This window comes from Papilio xuthus, unplaced genomic scaffold (assembly GCF_000836235.2).
Source record: "Papilio xuthus unplaced genomic scaffold, Pxut_1.1 DF826949.1, whole genome shotgun sequence".
Taxonomy (NCBI): Eukaryota; Metazoa; Arthropoda; class Insecta; order Lepidoptera; family Papilionidae; genus Papilio; species Papilio xuthus.
The window spans coordinates 3316334-3336294 of record NW_013531700.1 but is presented as its reverse complement, the minus strand read 5'-3'; the positions used below and the strand labels follow the sequence as shown (position 1 = coordinate 3336294).

Here is a 19961-nt window from a genome sequence, read left to right as displayed (position 1 = left end):
CAACTCAATCTTTGTTACACGAATCTCTAGGGTGTAATGTAACAAAGCAAAGTCCGTTACTTTTGTATCTTAACTGAATGCAAATAATTATTTGTGTGAATCAAATAGGATTTAAATTAATAAAATGTAAACTTGGAATTGATAAATTAATTTTTTTCTTGATACGTATTTACAATTATTTTTTTCAAGTGTTTTTTCGTAGCTTTTTCAAAAAGGTCATTTTTTTATTTAATTAATTTATATTTTTTTATTTTCTTGTACTTTATTTTTGTTCTAAACGAAATATTCGGTAGCTTAACAATTTTTGTCTTTCAAGACTTATAAAATTAGCTAAAAAAATTCAGTAATATAAAACAAATTTTACGCGACATTGAGCTTGTCTTTGCATAAAAAATATGACCAAAAAAGTTTCCAAGTTGGCATAACATAAAATAAAATATACGAGCACATATGGATATTGGTTGTGTTGCTACGCGAAATATCAAGTTCGTAGCGATCGTAGAAGTTGGGGGAAATGGTCTCGTTTCGCGGCACCACTTTAATACACACACATACAAAACTCACACATAAACACGCTGCACCCCAGCCAGACAGTACGACGAGCTAAGAGACAGAGACAGAAGGTCAAAGTCTACAAGTCGAAAAGAGATAAAAGACTGGTATTGACCTTGCGCGAAATGACGTCATCCGCGACCTAGCTGCAGATTTTCAATGTGTGCGTGAACCAGACCCTGAAAATTGTCTATGTGTGCTACCATTCGCCTTCAAATGTACTCTCACACTACGATATTTTTAATGTGTGTGTTGTTCTTCGTGTAAAGCTATCATTCGTATAGTGTAAGATGGCATGCAACAGGCGACTGCGTCTATGTAGTGACATTGATTTCTCCTCTCCCTATGAAAGCAACAGGCCTGTTACTTTTTATGTTTTGTATACAGCATAGATACAACAGTGTGTCTACAGTATTCAAACAATATAGAAATACTAGCTGTGGCTCGCGACTCAGTCCGCGCGGGATTAAAAATAGATGTTGGCCGATTCTCAGACCTACTCAATATGCTCACAAAATTTCATGAGAATCGGTCAAGCCGTTTCGGAGGAGTATGGGAACGAAAATTGTGACACGAGAATTTTACATATATATAAGATTTTTAATATCACAGTTGTGCTGCCACTGAGAAAGGGTTGCCAGTATTTTTTGTACAAGTATATCAAAACTTTGTTTGGAAAAAAAGTTCTTCATACCCCTATGTAAACATAGTTGTTACATATATATTGTGTGAAATATATCTGTATATGTGCTGTAATAGGTATATGTCTAGAACAAAGGTCTTAACTATGTTGTGCTAAATGTTTTGCGGTTTCCGTCTGAGCCTTATTCACACACATTAGCGCGCAGACGAGAGCTAAACGCTAAACTCTATTTCCGTTTCCTTTAGCAAATAAGTTAGGAAATGTGTATTTCCTTTCTCCTTTATCTGTGCTCAGTTAAACTACAAATATTTTATATTTATCTGAACATTTTAATAGTTTACTTAATTAATATAACTTTTTTTTTTAAACAAAATGGCGATTCTAAAATTAGGTTTGAATTTACAAGGTCAAATTTATCCACATTTCGTTACATGACAGAGATGAAACATACAAATGTCAGTATGCGAAAAAGAGACAGGTATAATCTCAGTCCGGTTTAAAGCGTAGCATTTCTACGCTTACAAATTAGTAATTTTGCTTGTAAAACGAAGAAGCTCGTTGCAAAGTTGAAACTTTAGTTAGAGTTTTGATTAAAATGTCTACCTGAATGGAGAAATCAGAAACACTAAGGAAAATGTTTACAGCATCTTGTAATTGAATTTTAATAATTGACCGACGAATGTACGCTCCTTTTCTTCCCTATGGAGCGTGGAAAAGAGTTGTAAATATAAAAAAATACATTTTTTTAAAGACAGTTTTTGTTAAATCAGGCTAATAGATTTGCCATCTTTCTCTAGCAATAACAGTGGGTTTCTGAGTTCAAAATGTCTTTATAAAACATATCAGCATTCCTCGTTCAAACGGCATTATCTTTAACAACTCAGAGATAATATTATTATTTTAAACGGAGATTTAAGGCTCAGAAACCCACGTTTACACACAGTAAGTAATGTCAAAATTTTAAGGCAGAAAAAAACATTTTTCTATTTCTAGCATTTAAAATTTCGAGTTTAACTACAAATATATGTACTAAATAGTTACAGTTAAATTGTACGTTTAATAAATAGTCTGATAAAATAAATATATTACTTTACCACAGTATTATTATTTTCGATGAAATTGTATAATATGTAGTACAAGGACGTCTTGATGTACCGCTGACTTTGGACTTAAGTATAGTCTTTGCAAACTTGAAACGTATTCTTACGTTTAAAGAGTACATATTTGTTTGGTTTCGGAAACTAAAGGATAAGTTCGCTCATTTAAACCCGCGAAGGATGTAGGGTTGTCAATTTCAACTAATTGTATTTCGATAGTTAACAACATTGGGATAATGTCATAGAAAAATCTCATGTATGACTATTACTGTTCATCATCAGCTCACTACGCGTCCCCAATGAGGGGCTCGGAGCCCATGCTGAGTTAAGGGTGATTAGGCCATAGTCAAGCACGCTGGCCAAGTGCGGGTTGGTTGACTTAACACATTTCTTTGAATTTCTTCTCAGACATGTGTAGGTTGCATCACGATGTTTTCCTTCGCCGTAAGATCGACGGATAAATGTACATATGCAAATTGGACATGGCGGGATTCGAACCCAGGACCTGTACATTGGAACTCAAGTGCTTGACCCATGAGCCACCGACGCTCTTTTACAATTAACGACTTTTGCTGGTATAATGTGCAATATTAAAAGACTCATAAAAATTTTACTTTTGTTTGAAAAAACAATAAAGTTCAAACACATTATCATCTAAAGGCACAAAGGTAGGCCTCAGACTGGTCGAGTAAACCTTACCACGGTTAGTTAATACATATCCAATTATAATTAAGTTAAGAATGTATATTACTAATAAAAAATTAGGTGAGTATTACTAAACGCAACGATAGTCTGATAGTTAATGGTACAGTCTACAAAACTGATGTCATAATATTCCGAATCGTCTTTTCCGAATTATTATTTTATCAAATAAAAAAAAAGAATCTTTAGTTTTGAATAATACAATTAATTAATATGTTTTGTTGCAACGTTTTTTTTTACATTAAATTAAAATAAACAATATCCGTGAATTACAAATTGCCAACCTTAACAAAGTACTGAGTGAATCGTGTAAGTAAAACATGAGACGTGTAGATCTTTTTACCAGAGCTGAGTACGCAAATAATTTATTAAATATGACGTTACACAAACCCGTTAACATATTATACCTGACATGTTACTTTTACATGATAACTTTGTTATTTATGACGAAAAATCACGAAACAATATTAGATTTTTATTTAAAAAAAGTTAGTTAAATTCTGGAATAATTACTTAAAAAAAACTATTTGTCTTACACAATTATCATTTGACTTATCTCAAGGGTGTCGCCAGGATATGCCCTAGGCTAGTCCCGGAAAAGCGCAAGCGTGCTTGAGGCCTCGCCATGATGCGTAGGAGGAAAAGAGGGGTTTAGTGGGTATTCTTCCCATCCGGAAGAGAATCCCACATAACTACCGCGTCCGCCTCGGGGCGCGGAGTATGCATAAAGCATTCCCCTCTGAAAAAAAAGGATATGCCCTAGGCTAAATCTAGGGTGAAGGGTGGGGGGGTAGTAGTAAAAACTCTTTCTTTTATTCCAAACCGAATGCATATTGACATGTAGTCCAATGTTTTATTAAAAAACTGACACGTAGTTTTTGAGTTATCGATACTGTCGATACTGCTTATTTTTCTGAAGGTCATGAAATGGCCATTACATTGGAAAATATAATCAGAAAAAGGTCAATTATTTTAATCAAGAATACACTTAGTTGTTCTTAAGGTGTCTGGTTACACCACAACTTCATGAGTCATACATATTTTGCTTTGTATTTACGTTTTGATTGTCTCGTGATTATTAGTTATGATCCAAGTATGCATTATTTAAAACTTCTAAAATATATATAATAGTATAACTTCAATTTATACTTCTCTAGATCACAATTTATTTTATAGATGGCACAATACATTTTAGAGTTACATTCGATTTGTGTTCGATCACGTATCGTATTACCTTGCTCGCTTTTGTTTTGAATTTTAAATTTAAAAGAACATTATAAAAGAAAAGAAAAGCGAAGAGAAATAATTGCAAGTAGCGAGAGCATCTATCTTGGACTATAGACTCAAGATCTACGTATCCAATTATAAAACAGACTAGTAAATCTAATAATAACTATAACGTGGCTATTGATGTATAATTTCAGACTGCGCTGTACATGGTAGCGTGGCCGAGCGGTCTAAGGCGCTGGTTTAAGGCACCAGTCTCTTCGGAGGCGTGGGTTCGAATCCCACCGCTGCCAAGATTTTTTACTATGTCGCGACACATTACTTTTGTAATGATTATTTGTTTTAGAAAGATGTTAATATATTTATTTAATTGTAATATTGTAAATTATATTTAATTTTTGTTCCATAAATGATAACTGTAAGAGATATGCTCCGAAAATCTCTTATACATGTTTAAATAAGTGATAACACCATTTAATCTGTCATTCTCTGTGTCATGGTCGCCTATGTTTATATTTTTAGAACTGTGCAGATAATTCCCAATGTTTATAGTAAATAGAATGGACGGAATTAATTATTTTATAAACGCTTTTCAAATTTTGTAGTTTAAGAATAATTGGGTTCTGCGTCTAATCAGAATATTTAAGGTTAAAAATCGTTATCACATTTTTGACCTAAAAACTATAAAAGAATTCATCATTATATAACCTAAATTCAAACAATTAGGTATTTTCAATAATTTTAATTAACTCAATTTTTATTTTTTTTGTCCCGTTGAATTTAGTCCACTATGTTGTGAGAAGTCAAGGCGAAACGCCCTACAAATATTGGGTTAGTATTTCGGTAACACAATAGGTTAATTGCCGTGAATTCCGACCACGTGATCGTTTTGCCAAGTAAACGGTTCTCTGGGCAAATTGGCCTCTCTCTCCCCTTTTATTTTTCTAACAACCTACACTGTTCCCGCCTCATTTGACATCTAAAATAGCAACGCAACAAACTAATCCTGCATCTGTTGTGTACCTTAACAGCTAGGCAATAAGATGGAAAATCAAATAGGTAAGCGGTAGCTGTATATTTGTCGAAGCACGTGTATGCCGAACGTTTGAGCGAACGCTAATTCAATCGGAACTACCAACACTTCTATATAGCCTTTATTGAAAGGAAATACGGTTGAAAATTGCTTAACATCAAGGTCAAATTATATTTGTCGATAGAAACGTGGTGATCGTTCGTTGGAACAACGACGATGACGTTGACGGTGTCAAGTCCAAAGAAATCAACGTCAATTCCAAATGCACAGACTTCGAGACAGTCACGTGTCTTATAATGAGTTTCCCACCGTTTTAATAATGCATTTTAAATACCTGGTTTCCATTTTAGGTTCAATCTGAAGTTGAATTTCGAAGGAATTCATTGAACCCCACTACATTGAGAGCAGCTTAAGGTACTTTTAAACAGCTCGTAGCTCTGTTGTTGAAAATGCTAACAGTCTTAATTTTTGGTAGTCTTTTTCTATAGAACGAATAACTCGCAATAGTGTAACAAACATTTTTTTCATATCTCTTAATTAAAATTTAAAGATTCTTGCCAAGAAAATATTTCCTTATAAAGTTAGCTAATAATTGACTTCTGAGACAAAAATCCGTATTCGAAGCAAATCGTCATCCCCCACATTTTGACAAAACATAGTTAACAATTTTTTTTCCAAGGATTTTAGTCTCGGAAACCAACGATAAATAAACATACTAAAGTCACCCAGTCAATCTGACGGTCAATTTACGTGGACACGTGTTGCTCGGGACTAGATTGAATTACGAATGGACAGACCGTTATAACCTAATTAACAATAGAATAGCTTTGATGAGATGGATGTGTGGTGTGACAGAAGGATAAAGTTAAAAATGTGTATATTAGAGGAAGTTTAAAAGTAGCGCCAGTGATCGAGAAATTGAGGAGTAAAAGATTAGCGTGGTTTGGACATGTTATGAGGAGGGATGATGATGATATAAGCAAAAAAGTAATGAGATTGAATGTGGATGGCTACAAGGGTAGAGGAAGACCAAAAAAAGTATGGAATGACTGTGTGAAAGAGGATATGCGTAAGAAGGGGGTAGACTCGGATATGACGGCTGATAGAGATGTATGGAAGAGTAGTACATGCTGTGCCGACCCTCGATAGGGATAAGGGCAGGTTGATGATGAACAATAGAATAGCTTTGTTGAGTTATATTATTACAAAGTCGTCTATTTCGTTCCGGAGGCCTAATTTAGTCCTCTTTCCCTTCCCACCATATTTTCTTTCTGTGCATCCTTTACTCCGTCGATTAAGGGTAGGCAACGCACATGCCATTGCGTATGTTTATGGGCAACGGTCACTTCGCTATTTCAGCGATTCCATGTGGCCGCTCGCTCGTTTGCCACCTTATGATATAAAAAAAGCAAATGATTATTGTGAAGCGATATTAGTTTGTCCTTTAGGTATAAAGTATATCATTTGAATAAAAATGATTTGCATAAAATTATTTACATAAAGTTATATAACATTTCAGTACATAGATAGTAATATGAAAAAAACGTTTGTAAAAAATCCAATCCCAAAGGTACATTGTGATGATAAGAATAGGTAAGGGACACCTACAATTTAGTTACATCAGTTCTCATTCAGCTCGCATCCCAAACCCAAATGAAACTATTATACAAACTGAAAGCAAAACATGTTATATTCTATTCACACGATCGACAATGAAATCGATTCTCGGCGTAGGGAATGATTTTCTTTTGAAGGAAATGTACATTGCGAAATATTATCTTCATGTAACATACGAGTTTGTTGCACGTTAGGAATTAGGCATCTATAGTTAGAAACTGACAAATATTTCTGGCACAAAAAATTATTTGTTTTATTATTCACTGTTTGTGGGTCATTTTTTTATATCATAAGGTGGCAAACGAGCGAGCAGCCACCTGAAATCGCTGAAACAGCGAAGCGACCGTTGGTAATAGACACACGCAATTGGATATGCGTTGCGTTACCTACCTTTAATCGACGGAAAAGAGGATGCACAGAAAGAAAATATTTTCCCTTTCCATGCATCCTCTCATCCGGAAAGTCCACTTCCACTTCCAATCCTTTCCTTATAATAAAAAGGGTGGGAAGGGAAACAGGACTAAATTAGGCCTCCGGGTCGCACACTGATCAGACGAAACGCGGAATTGCTTCCACTTCACGCCTGTTTTCTGTGTGATCGTGGTATTTCACCGGGCGAGCCGGGCCAATTTGTGCGAAGATGTCAAAGCGGGCTCTACCACTGTTAAAACTCTATTTTAACCTTCTATAAAGTAGGTTAAACATATATATGTCTTGTTTATTATTATATTATAAATGTAATGTCAAATAATGTGTTCATTTTTAAATTTAATATTATGCACACAAACTACCACAACTAAATTATTGTAACTAAAAATAAAAAAGACAAGGAAATGCTGTGAAAAAATTTCAAATTCATTAAGCAAGATGTATCACATTTATCACTTCAGAGGGTTTAAAGCCTCTCTTTGGTCGCTATATACTCAAAATCACTTCTTTAAATGACACTCGATCCTACCTTTGATAAGATCACTCAAAAGGTATTGGAGGAGAATTATCCACTACTTATCGGATTAGGCAGCTTTTCGATATTTAACACCTTTAATACTTGTACGGTTACATATTAAAATAAACGTATGGCGAGTCATTGGCATTGAATGTGTTATGTATATAGTAAGGTCTTTTCATACTTATCGTTTTAAATTTTTCATTAAAAAAATATTTTATTTATTTTTTATTTAAAAAATCTTCAGCATCAAAGAATATAGGGGGATGTTATAGTGTATTTATTTTCAAACTAGCTGTCACCCTCGAACCCGACCGCGCGGAATTACTATGTTTTACGTCTAAGCCAAATTTCAACGAGATCCATGCAGCAGTTCTGAAGATATCTTCTAACAAACGTCCATCCATCCAAACATTTATATTGGTAAGATATAGAATAGACAGAGGAAAGAAAATAGTTTTTGAAAATCATGTAATTTACTCACGTAGGAATATTCCGATCGATCTACTTTCGGGTTGAATCTAAGAGGACCATATTCTTTCATAGCTCATAGCAGCTGAATTTGTATCGCCGTTTTAAGAAAAAGTGGTGAACACTAATATTCGATAGAATTAAATTGTTTTAGGGAATCGATAAAATAAACACTTATAATGTACGAGGTTTTTTTTAATAATTAGTAAATTTATAAAGTTGAAAAATATTTAAAATTTTAATTTCAGAGATGCAACAAATTAGAATATGTTTTTTTTTTAGTAAAAAGTTGAACTGAGTTAGACAAAAGCAATTTACAAATTATGCACGAGCGTGTTTATAGAGTTGTAGGATGCTTCACAGTGAGATATGATCCTTAATTAAAATACAACGTGAGAAAAACTGCATAATGAAATATTAATAAAGCCCAACTATTCTTTTATCCAAATCATATACGAGTATTATAGTTTTTTTTTATTTTTATTTCATATTATAATTTTTTTTAATAGTAAAATTTCGGAATAATTTACATATCTATCGGTATTATCATCTGAATAATTAAATAATGACAGTTTTTCGATTCAATCCGATGATCTTTGATTACCAATAACACTTAAGTACTACTGAAATATTTGCTTTTGCAAATTAAAAATAATTAGATGTAAATATTGTAATTATCGTAACAAATAAAAAAAATATCGTTTAAAATTAATTAAATTAACACATAGAAAAGTATTTACTTAAGAGAAATTAAGAGCCACATAAACGTACGGGATTGTAATAACATGTTGCTTTCCCCAAGAGGCCGGCGCGGCTAAGAGAGTAATTTGGTCGAACGCTTTTCATCGACTCTATGACGTATGTTTGGTTAAGGTTAAGGGCACATTGAACCTTGAAAAGTAAACCTAAGAATGCATAGAACTGACTTATAAAATATTACATTTTCAAAACGGATGTAATGTTTTATTCGAAAACTAATTTCGCCTATTCAAACATAGTTTATAAACATAACATATAACTTAATTTATTTCAGTAGCTAGGATTTAATTTATTTATCTAACTTAATATTTGTCGTGAATAATTTTATGAAAAACTAAATATCAACTCTACTTTGCTCATTATTTTTTGCTATTTAATTATGTTTAACTATCACTCAGTAACCACTTATTTACAGACATAACATAATTAATTATTGTAAGTAATATGTATTATTAGAAAGGAAATCCGACACTGTGCCGGTATTCTGGCGCAACACTAGCCTTACTAAAATGTCGACATTTATCATTATGGCACTTGACTTTGTAACGAAAACACGTCATTCGCGCCAAATAATTTTCTAACTAATCTATCTTATATATATAAAAGAAAGTCGTGTTAGTTACACTATTTATATCTCAAGAACGGCTTTACCGATACGGCTGAAAATTGGTGAGGAGGTAGCTTAGAGCCAGGAGACGGACTACTATATATTCATATTACTATTTATTCATTTTTTATATATAACCACGCGGACGGAGTCGCAGGCGACAGCTAGTACTGTCTAAAAGTATGAATAATGTAAAGACATGTTGATGACATGCAATGTTATTATACAAATAGAAATGTCGCCTCTATTTTTATAAAGATCTACATGTATGATTATTTTGGCACATAGCAGTTGATTTCCTTCGAGTATCGATGGTACATGGCCGTCGCGACGGCTAATGTATTTACTCAGTTCACATTACTTCCCCGCGGCTACAATACTTTCGGCAAATCCAAACAATCTTGGAATGTACGTAGAAATTAATCTATTGTACTGTTACAGTCTAGCCTTCAGGGAAAAGGTTATTTTTTATTGGTATTGTAGAAAAAAAAGACGTCTACACACGTTCAGTTTTAACTGCACAATCGGACTGAACAGTTAAAACGTTTGTGTGTAGCCGACATGGTCTGTAAAACTGTAAAGTTCTCGTTTTTGTTTATAGACGTAATTTTAAACTGTATATTTAAAACGGAATGTGTGAGGCCGGCTTTAGACGTTTATGGTAGACGGGCTTTTCCATGGTAGAGTTCTACTTTTAACCGATTTCATCATTTTTAAAAAATTTGATAATCAATTTTAGTGGTGAACTCAATAATTTGATTTCGCAAATGTTTATTTTGATATTGTTAAGTCAAAATTTGTTTTTAAAATGCTGTATCAAGTTAATAAAGTTTCTAACATAATTAGAAATGCGAGATCAAAAACCTATAATATAAATTAACGGTTTACTTCTTGGTTAATGTAAACATTGAATAAAAAAGCAAAAATGACTTCGCACAGACTGAAAAACAATGAAAGCTTATAATATTCCAGACGTCATAAGTAAAATGGGAGTGTTAAAAGCATACTACTCTAACTAAAAGCATTTACTTTTAGGAGAAAAAATATTTATAAAACTCAAATTATCATTAACTGTCATACATAGGGGATGTTGTTGAGTGTAATTTTGATTCAATAATTTTTACGTTAGTAATAATGCGTCCACAAAAATGTTTATAATTAATTGTCGCCCGCGACTCTGTCCACGTGGAATTACAAAAAAATCTTAATTAGTAGCCTATGTGTGCCTACCATTGCATGTTCTACATCTATACCAAATTTAAGCGATATCCAGGCATCCATTCGCATTTATTATTAGTAAGATTACGATTCAAAGATATGTGTGAAGTCAACCAACTCGCACTTGGCTATCGTGGTTGACTCTGGCCTAATCCCCCTTAACTTAGGGTAGGCTCCGAGCCCCTCGGTGGGGACGTATAGTGAGCTGATGATGATGAAGATTACGATTCAAAGATATGTGTGAAGTCAACCAACTCGCACTTGGCCAGCGTGGTTGACTCTGGCCTAATCATCCTTAACATAGGGTAGGCTCCGAGCCCCTCGGTGGAGACGTATAGTGAGCTGATGATGAGGAAGATTACGAAATTAGAATAATATATTATCTTAATTTAGATAAGAAGTAAGAAAAAATTACTCCCTGATTTTTTAACGTTTCATTTGAAATTTACAAACGAAATGTATTATCAAACTTTATGTTCAACTTCAATCATCAAAGGTTACTTGCCAAGTTCAATATCAGGAAACGAGCGAGTCCCGGCTGACCCATTTCCAGCTTCACTCAAGGGCGCGGCCTTCAACACACGTCTTATATTTAGAACTTGATACAAACATCCCTTTACGTGGGTGGAGAATTAAGTTTTGAACAATATTTATCTTCCATTATACTGAGATAAATTTGGATTAAAGATATATGACGTAGGTAAACTTTTTGGTACTAGAGAAAATCTGATAATCGAAGATTTAAATCAAGCTTTACATCTAGGAAGATTAGAAATACATACCCATACATTTGAAAATCACAGAAGAAAATCCTGACAATAACAAAAACTTAGGAACTTCTAATAAAAAAAGGAACCTTCGCAATAAATACATTGAGTCGTCTCGTACTCTACGTCTGTTTATTACAAGAGATCTATTCTTATTTTACTATTGAAATATTTAATATCCATTTCTTTTTCAAAAGCTTTTCCGTAGCAAAATTGCCTTCTTGGCAGTTCTTGTATTGAATTTTATTCAGTACATTTAAAGTTTACTCGATCTATTCTGGACTTACATACTCTAATATTAATTTTATCTATTTATTTATGCCTTTTTAATATAGTTTTAGACACTTACCGTAAGTTGGTATATCAAAAAACCCAAACAAAACCACAGTATTATTGTTAAGTGGCTGTTATATTTGCTGCATTTATGTCTGCAGAGTCCGTTTATGGCCGAAAATTTTACGTGAACGCTAAGAATGATCGTTTCTCTATGTCGCTTGTTCCCCTGTCCTGCTTGCACGCTCGGCTTAAGCGGAACATGACAATAAGTCATGTACACGACGTTGTCATGTCATTAACCGTCATATACGGCGTTTAAACAATTTTAATACTTGAAATACATTTATTAACATAATAAACTGTAGCAAAAAAATAAAAATAAAGGAATAAAGAAATGTATTCAGTATTTTAGCGGACAGCAGAGCCCGCGGCGGCGGCGTGTAATTAAATTTCCTTTAGCAGATTCATTTTCTCTTTGCGATGTAAAACTTATAGGGTTTTATACATTTATGTACATGTAATTTAGTAGCAGTATTTTATTACGGCTATTATATTTGTAATATTGTAAATAAATTATTGCAAAATAAAATCAAGAAGTGAATATTTCAATAATAAATTGTTTACACTAAAGGTGTAAAACTACTAATTTAATTAGTCAAACTTTTATGAGACATTATAATAAAATTATATAAAAACGACTAAATTACATACGTTTGTTATTCCGGTGGCGGCACCGACTAGCTTCGAGCCCATCGGGTACCCATCAATCATCGACGGGCCGCGTCCGCGAAATAATACCAGTCCCACTCACCCTGATGAAGGGCCCCCGATGGGCTCGAAACTAGTCGGTGCCGCCACCGGACGAATATACGTGAGTGTTTTTACTGTTTTTGTATAAATTTGTTAGTAATTTGATGAGAATATGAGCCTTATTTCGTGTAGATTTGTGCTAAATGCTTGTTCATATCTTATTCGCGAGCGTATGAGAGTGTTCGCATATAACCAGCGGTAGTTTTATCAATAAGAACAATAGGTAACAAATTGTGACGTCAATTGAAATATATATAAAGGTTATTGTTTATTTATAATCCACATTCTGTTCAGGCTCTGTTGAGTTGTTGAACTTCTAAATATAGAGCGGACATGTAAGATGTAGGTCAGTTATAGAGTTACCACTTACGTTTAAATAGAACTTTACCAGGAAACCATAGATATATCCTATTGAATTTATGAAGAAGTTTGTCGAACTTTTATCGCTTTTAAAATGATCTGAAGTTGGTTATTTTAAATTTTAATTTTTTTGATATAATTTTTAACGAAAGTTAGATTGGCAGACAGAATGACAGCTGTTATTCTGACTTTCAGTTATTAAATGTTTGCTTGTCTTTAATTTTAATATCACATTTAAATTGCTGTTTATTTGATTGAAAATTCAAATTATTATTTGTTCTTCAACAAAAGTTAATGATATGTTTATGATTTGATTTAATTTTGAGGTTATCAACTATACATTTACTTCTACGATATAATTATTTTACACTTCAATTCTTTTTTATTTTATAATTTTATTTACTCCTTGATAGAGAGTTACCAACTTTTCAACGGCTTTGAGTCCTTTGGATCTTCTTAAGTATCTTGTAACTTAAAGAACAAAATAACGCTTTTCTTAAGCTTTAGTTTCAACAATATCGGTTTCAAGACTCTACGAAATTGTGAGGTTGAAGCCAAAAGAAGACGAAAAAAACACGAAACGCGTTTGAGCAATACTTTTAACAATGACTATGTAAAAATTTGAATGGGTCCAAAAAGGGAAATAAAATTAGCAAAATTAGTTTTAGTAGAGTATATACATGCTTATTACTAAAAAAAGGTATATTTGGTTACATGTTAATTTCTTTCTATGAGTAAGATTTTACATCTTTAAACTTCATAATAATGTTCAAGGACACAGAGGACTTCTTAAGTGCAGTATAAACAGTATATAACATGGTCGCCTGAAGCAGCTACTATCCCGTCCAAGTCCCATAAAAATTGGTCTGCACCTTCCAGAGATAACCCGTGACAAACATGGCCTTGCGGATAGACGTAAAGACAGACAGACAAATAATTTCATTATATTTATAATATTAGTAAGATATATTGGTAAATATGATAAAATGACAACATTAGCAAATGTTTTACTATAGAGGTATGTTAGTATGATATAAAGAAAGAAATTGTCACCTAAATAGAAGATTTCGACGCAGCCCTTCGAGAAAACGAAATACGTGATCGACTTACGAACGTGCAAATCAGGACGTTGTTGACGTCCTTTGATTTTAAAGACCTCCGACATGACAGCTATTACAGGAACTGGGAAAAGAAAATCCTTATAAGCTTTTTGAATTTCAAAGGCAGATCCAGGTTCCATCCACACCATATCCATGGCTGACAATCCACGACCGTGCGGTTTTCACGGATTTTTCGACCTTGCACAGCCGAGTTGTAGCATGGTCTGTCCTCCATTTCCAAACCGTTACCACTTAGGGTCCTTCAAGAACCGAGCATATCACCATCTCAAAGGCCGGCAACGTATCTGCGGTTCCTCTGATCTTGCAGATGTCCATGGGCGTTGATAAACAACCTCGGTGTTCCCGCTACTCTTATAAAAAAAAAATTTCAACCCCGAATTCAGAAAGTCTGTGCGAAGAATTTTTTTTCTATAAGAAAATAAATTTTCGACGAAATACTTTTTCTTCGTCAGAATTTCTTAACAATTGACATAAACATTATTCAGTACAAATAATTAAATACCTATTTTGGGAATTTTGAAAATTTGTCCTCTAATGCCAAGGCTACACATGTTAGGTTTGGCGTGACAGTTTTGACCTTAAAAGCATGACCTGGGAAACCCTTGCGTATGACAAACTGTATAGTTATTTGTACTTTAAATTAGTTATGGCTGTTATGAAAGGTTAATACAAGGTTAAACCCATAATGAAAAATCTAACGCGCGTAGTATTAAAGGTAGGCAACGCATATGCAATTGCGTATATCTATGGGCAACAGTCACTTCGCTATTTCAGTGATTTCAGGTGGCCGCTCGCTCGTTTGCCACCTTATGATATAAAAAAATGAAAAATCCACTCGGACTGTAATAAATTGAATAAGCTAATTAAAATATAATAGCTAGTGAATATATGAAACAGTTTGAAAAAACAGCTCGTTAACCTGTAGTCATAGGAATTGAACTGGCAAATATCGATTGAATGGCTCCAAAGCTTTGTGTACCAGGCGAGCATAACTCGACGTCAGAGTCATGTTTAGGTATTCCGCTCTTCTGCGCTTTGCTGTCTAACTTTACGCGCAAATGAAATTCTATTGAATATAAACGTGCACATTCTTAAACAAAGTATTCGATTGAGATTTATTGGTATTTCTAGCCTGTAATTACAGATTGTTTAATCTTTTTATAAGCATGCATAATATTTTAACGGAATAGTCCAATTAAAACTTACATGTGTTGGCATTCTCATTTTTTATCTACAAACTACAGATTTACTGAACAGTCGAACTGTTGAGTTTAAACTGAACCGGCAATATTTTAAGTAAGTTAAGATCGAAATTATTTATAATTATTTAGCGGGTCTTAAGTACTTGTATAGAACAATTTAGTCTTTTTAGTAATTGTATTTAGGAGTTATAACATAATAACAGGCATTTAATCTTTAAAATTTTTAATTCCAAAGAATGTAAGCGAATATTTAATGGTAAAAATACATAAGTATTTTCAAATGCAAACCTATAGATGTTGAATTTCAATTTTACAGATGCATTTTCATTGAAAATAACAGAAAAAGAAGAAGTAAACGCTAAAAATGCTTTCTTCCATTCCAACGGAATTTACTTTTTCATCTTTTACCTTTTAGAAATAATATGAATTTCAGAGACAAGAACTTTCATTCGTACTACGAAAATGATTTGTCTGTTTATTTGTGCTATTTCTTTTCAACATTTTATACATTTCGTGCAAGATTTAATGGAAATCGTATTTGACGTATATGTTAGTTTACATATATTTTTGTCGAAGATTGCAATCTACATGAATTGAACGAAGTGAACCTTGAATCAGTATTACATAAAATTGGATCTAGATTTCTAAGGTTCTAGGAAATCCAATCTAGACCAAATGGAGTAACTACTATATGACTAATAGAAAAGATGATTAAACTTTTGTTATGTGATTGAACTCATGTAGCTTTTAAAAATATTTCTTTTCATAATATACTTGATATAATTTTTTAAACTGTCATCATCATCAGCTCACTATACGTCCCCGCGGAGGGGCTCGGAGCCTACCCTAAGTTAAGGGTGATTAGACCATAGTCAACCACGCTGGCCAAGTGCGGGTTGGTTGACTTCACACATATCTTTGAATTTCTTCTCAGATATGTGCAGGTTGCATCACGATGTTTTCCTTCACCGTAAGAACTTCGGATAAATGTACATATGTAAATCGGCAATCGAAAAACACATTGGTACATGGCGGGATTCGAACCCAGGACCTGAAGATTGCAAGTCGAGTGCTTGACCCCTGAGCCACCGACGCTTTTAAACTGTACCTATGTATTTTTTTCATACGTAACTTTTCTCAATTAAAAATTGACAGTTAATGTGGAAAAGTGGACAAACCTATTTTTAATCAAAAAAAGAATTCTTTGAATGACCTTGGGCGAATTTCAACCAATGGGCGACTAGTACTTTTCAAACTTACAAAATCTTTTTAATGCTACATTTCTTAAAAAAAATATTATTCAACATACAAATACTGAGTTGTTAACCTAAATATACTGTTGTTTATTATTTCACTGATATAATTTAGATACGAACCCTTGTCATAGCTAATGAGATAACAAACTGAATTTCTGTTTCGTTACCTTGAAGACAGACGATATAATGGCCTACATGAAGGAGATTGATAACAATACGAATACAAACAAATATTTTGTATATAATATCCAGGACACTGAATAAATTATTATTAATATAATTGAAAAAGCATTCTAACCCGACAGTAAAGGAAACATACATCCTTCCGTATGCTTAAAATTGAAAACAGGACACAGCAGCCTAAATGTTTTTATTGTTTTTATACTTTTAAAAATATATACATATTAACATTAAAAATTTCAACAAACTCTGTTCACGATTACATTCATGTTAACACTTCCCGCGCGATTCTTTTCTTATTCCTGCCTATCTTTTCTTAATTTGGTTCTTAAAAAGGTTGTCAGTGGCCAGTATGCCACCTCTTTAGATGAGTGTTTAATCTATGTCCACCAAAGAGTTCGAATACGTTATTCTGAACAACATCCTACTCTTCCGTACATCATTTGCTCTTACATACTTATATTTATTTATTTTATCACTGTTCTAAATAAGTTATAAAGTTACTCGCCTATAATCAATCAATTCGAACTTCATATTTAAAATATTAGATTAAAACTCGAAAGTAATAACGAATATAACAAAAATGTTATATTTAGCTTAGACAAAGCTTTACGCTAAAAATGAAAAAAGAAAAAAAAACCCAAGTTAACAACAACTTAACTCAATAAGCTTCTTAAAAAACTTATCCCTTGTTTGAGTATACGGATACGAAAACTTTCGTTTGTTAAAATTTGTTGTGGAAGAAAATGTTTGATATTAATATGAAATATATTTATTTTTATAAACATTTTCATATTTTCAGAAATATTATAAAACTAATAAGTAAATAAAAGTAACTATTTTTCTTTCTAACCTATAAAAATAAAATAACGAAGGACGTACAATAGTGTACGAAATCGTAAAATAAAATTCCTTAAATCTGCTCTCCGGTAAATTTGATTTTTTCACTTAGGATAGTTTACGTAGGAGCCGTCAACATATATTTCCTAAATAACTATAGTATCCTTATAACCTTATTTTAATGTATATTGTCATAAAAGAAATCTTTACTATGTCTATTTTATTGAGGTGTAAAAATCGTTAAACATAAAAGGATCGAAGTATCAAAAATAAAAGATCGATATTAAATAAAATCAACATTTTATTCATAGTTCAGTACACTTACAATATACATATATATACTACATAGAATATAGTATAAAGACTTAAGTTACCAAGTTATCTAATCTCATACAAAAATAATTAGTTCTCATCCAACCATAACTTGTACTCATAAAATTCTCGCTTAAGAAGTACCAGAACTGGTTAAGTTACCATAAGTTTCCATTGCCGAAACATCTCCACAAAACATTTAGTATTTTTATATTTTTAACATCAATATCTAATATACTTTATTACTTTTAGACATTATAAGTAAGAATACTTTGGCGCGAATTGCGCGTTTTCATTACAAAGTCAAGTGTCAGATTTAGTGAGGGGACATAAACGTCGACATTTTAGTAAGGCTAGTGTTGATACACCGGCACAGTGTCGAATTTTCTTCCTAACATTACATTCTAGATTTACAAAGCTTTCTTAAAAGATAAATAAAACAACGGTAAATAATTTAATAGTACTCACATCGGCATTTATATATATCATTTAGATTATAGAAGTACCATTAATAGTTGGTTTCTGAGACCAAAATCTCTGTATAAAATACTAGCTGTCGCCCGCCACTCCATCCGCCCAAAACTAAAAAAAAAATAATTAGCTGTCTATGTCTTCTAAAGAATGTATTCTACCGGTATATCAAATTTCAGCGGGATCCGTAAAGCTGTTCTGAAGATACTTTCAAACATCCATCCATCCATCCTAACATGTGCATGCATATTAGTAAGACTAAAGTAGTTAGATATCGTCATCCCTGTCATAATCTTTGAAAATAACAGAGAAAACAATGTATTACGAAATGTGAAGACCGTATACAATTTTACATAATACATATATAAAATATTTATACAAAGTGATATGACTATTCTTAAAATAGTAATACATATATAAGCCTTTTCCTAAGACTTTATATTTCACAATAATCAAAATATTAAAAAGAGTATTAGACATTTTTAGCCATTTTTGAAAACTTGTAATTTTTAGTAAAATACAATTTTTCCATAAAAGTACATTCTGGTTTTTTACCGTGAGTTTCTGAGGAAAAAATCTCTGTATAAAACATATCTTATTCATTATCATTGAAAAAATAGAGACTGCGACTTGTGGACTTTCCGGATGAGAGGATGAATGGAAAGGGAAGATATTTTCTTTCTATGTATCCTCTCCTCCGTCGATTAAAGGTAGGCAACGCATATGCAATTGTGTATGTCACTTCGGTATTTCAGTGATTTCAGGTTGCCGCTCGCTCGTTTGCCACCTTATGATATAAAAAAAAGATAACGATATGTTTTAATCAGGGATCTCGGTCTCGGAAACTCACGGTGAGTACATAGTACACAGTGAGCGACGTGCCGCGTTTTCGAAATAATACCAGTCCCACTCCTAATGAAGGGCCCCCGATGGGCTCGAAACTAGTCGGTGTTGCCACCGGACGAATATATGAGTGTTTAGCCGTTTTTATATTTGTATATACATAGTCAAAATTTAGTCTTCAAAAAAATTTTGAAATTATAAAAGGGATAGTAGGAAGTATTTATTGTTATTTAGAATTGAATTATTACGAATTCAATAAATATTTCTTATAAATATTATATTTAAATAACACTTTTATATGATTAAGCAAACAGCGTTTATTAATACATTTTATAACAAAGATCTAGTTATGAATTTAGCAATTCCAGTTTCTAAAATCTAGTGAAAATAATTATATTTCATATACGATATAAAGATAGATATTATTATTAATTTTAACACGATTTAAAGCTTTTTTTTCTCTTATAAAAACATACACGTAGTATTGTGCAACATTTAATAAAAAGAAAAATATTGTTAGTAAAATTTCTTGCAAAACCAACTACGTTATTGTCCAACACTAACCTTAGATTTCTGAGACGAAAATCTCTATAAAAACATATCGTCATCCTTGTAATTTTTAACAAAACAGGGATAACAATATGTTTTAAA

The 19961-nt window shown here is 32.6% G+C and overlaps 1 non-coding gene across 1 annotated transcript; it reads left to right on the top strand.

The window, feature by feature from the left end:
- The first annotated feature begins 4432 nt into the window (after nucleotides 1-4432).
- Nucleotides 4433-4514, top strand: TRNAL-AAG (transfer RNA leucine (anticodon AAG)). The gene has a single exon. It is a non-coding gene; the product is annotated as a tRNA-Leu (tRNA).
- Nucleotides 4515-19961: the final 15447 nt, after the last annotated feature.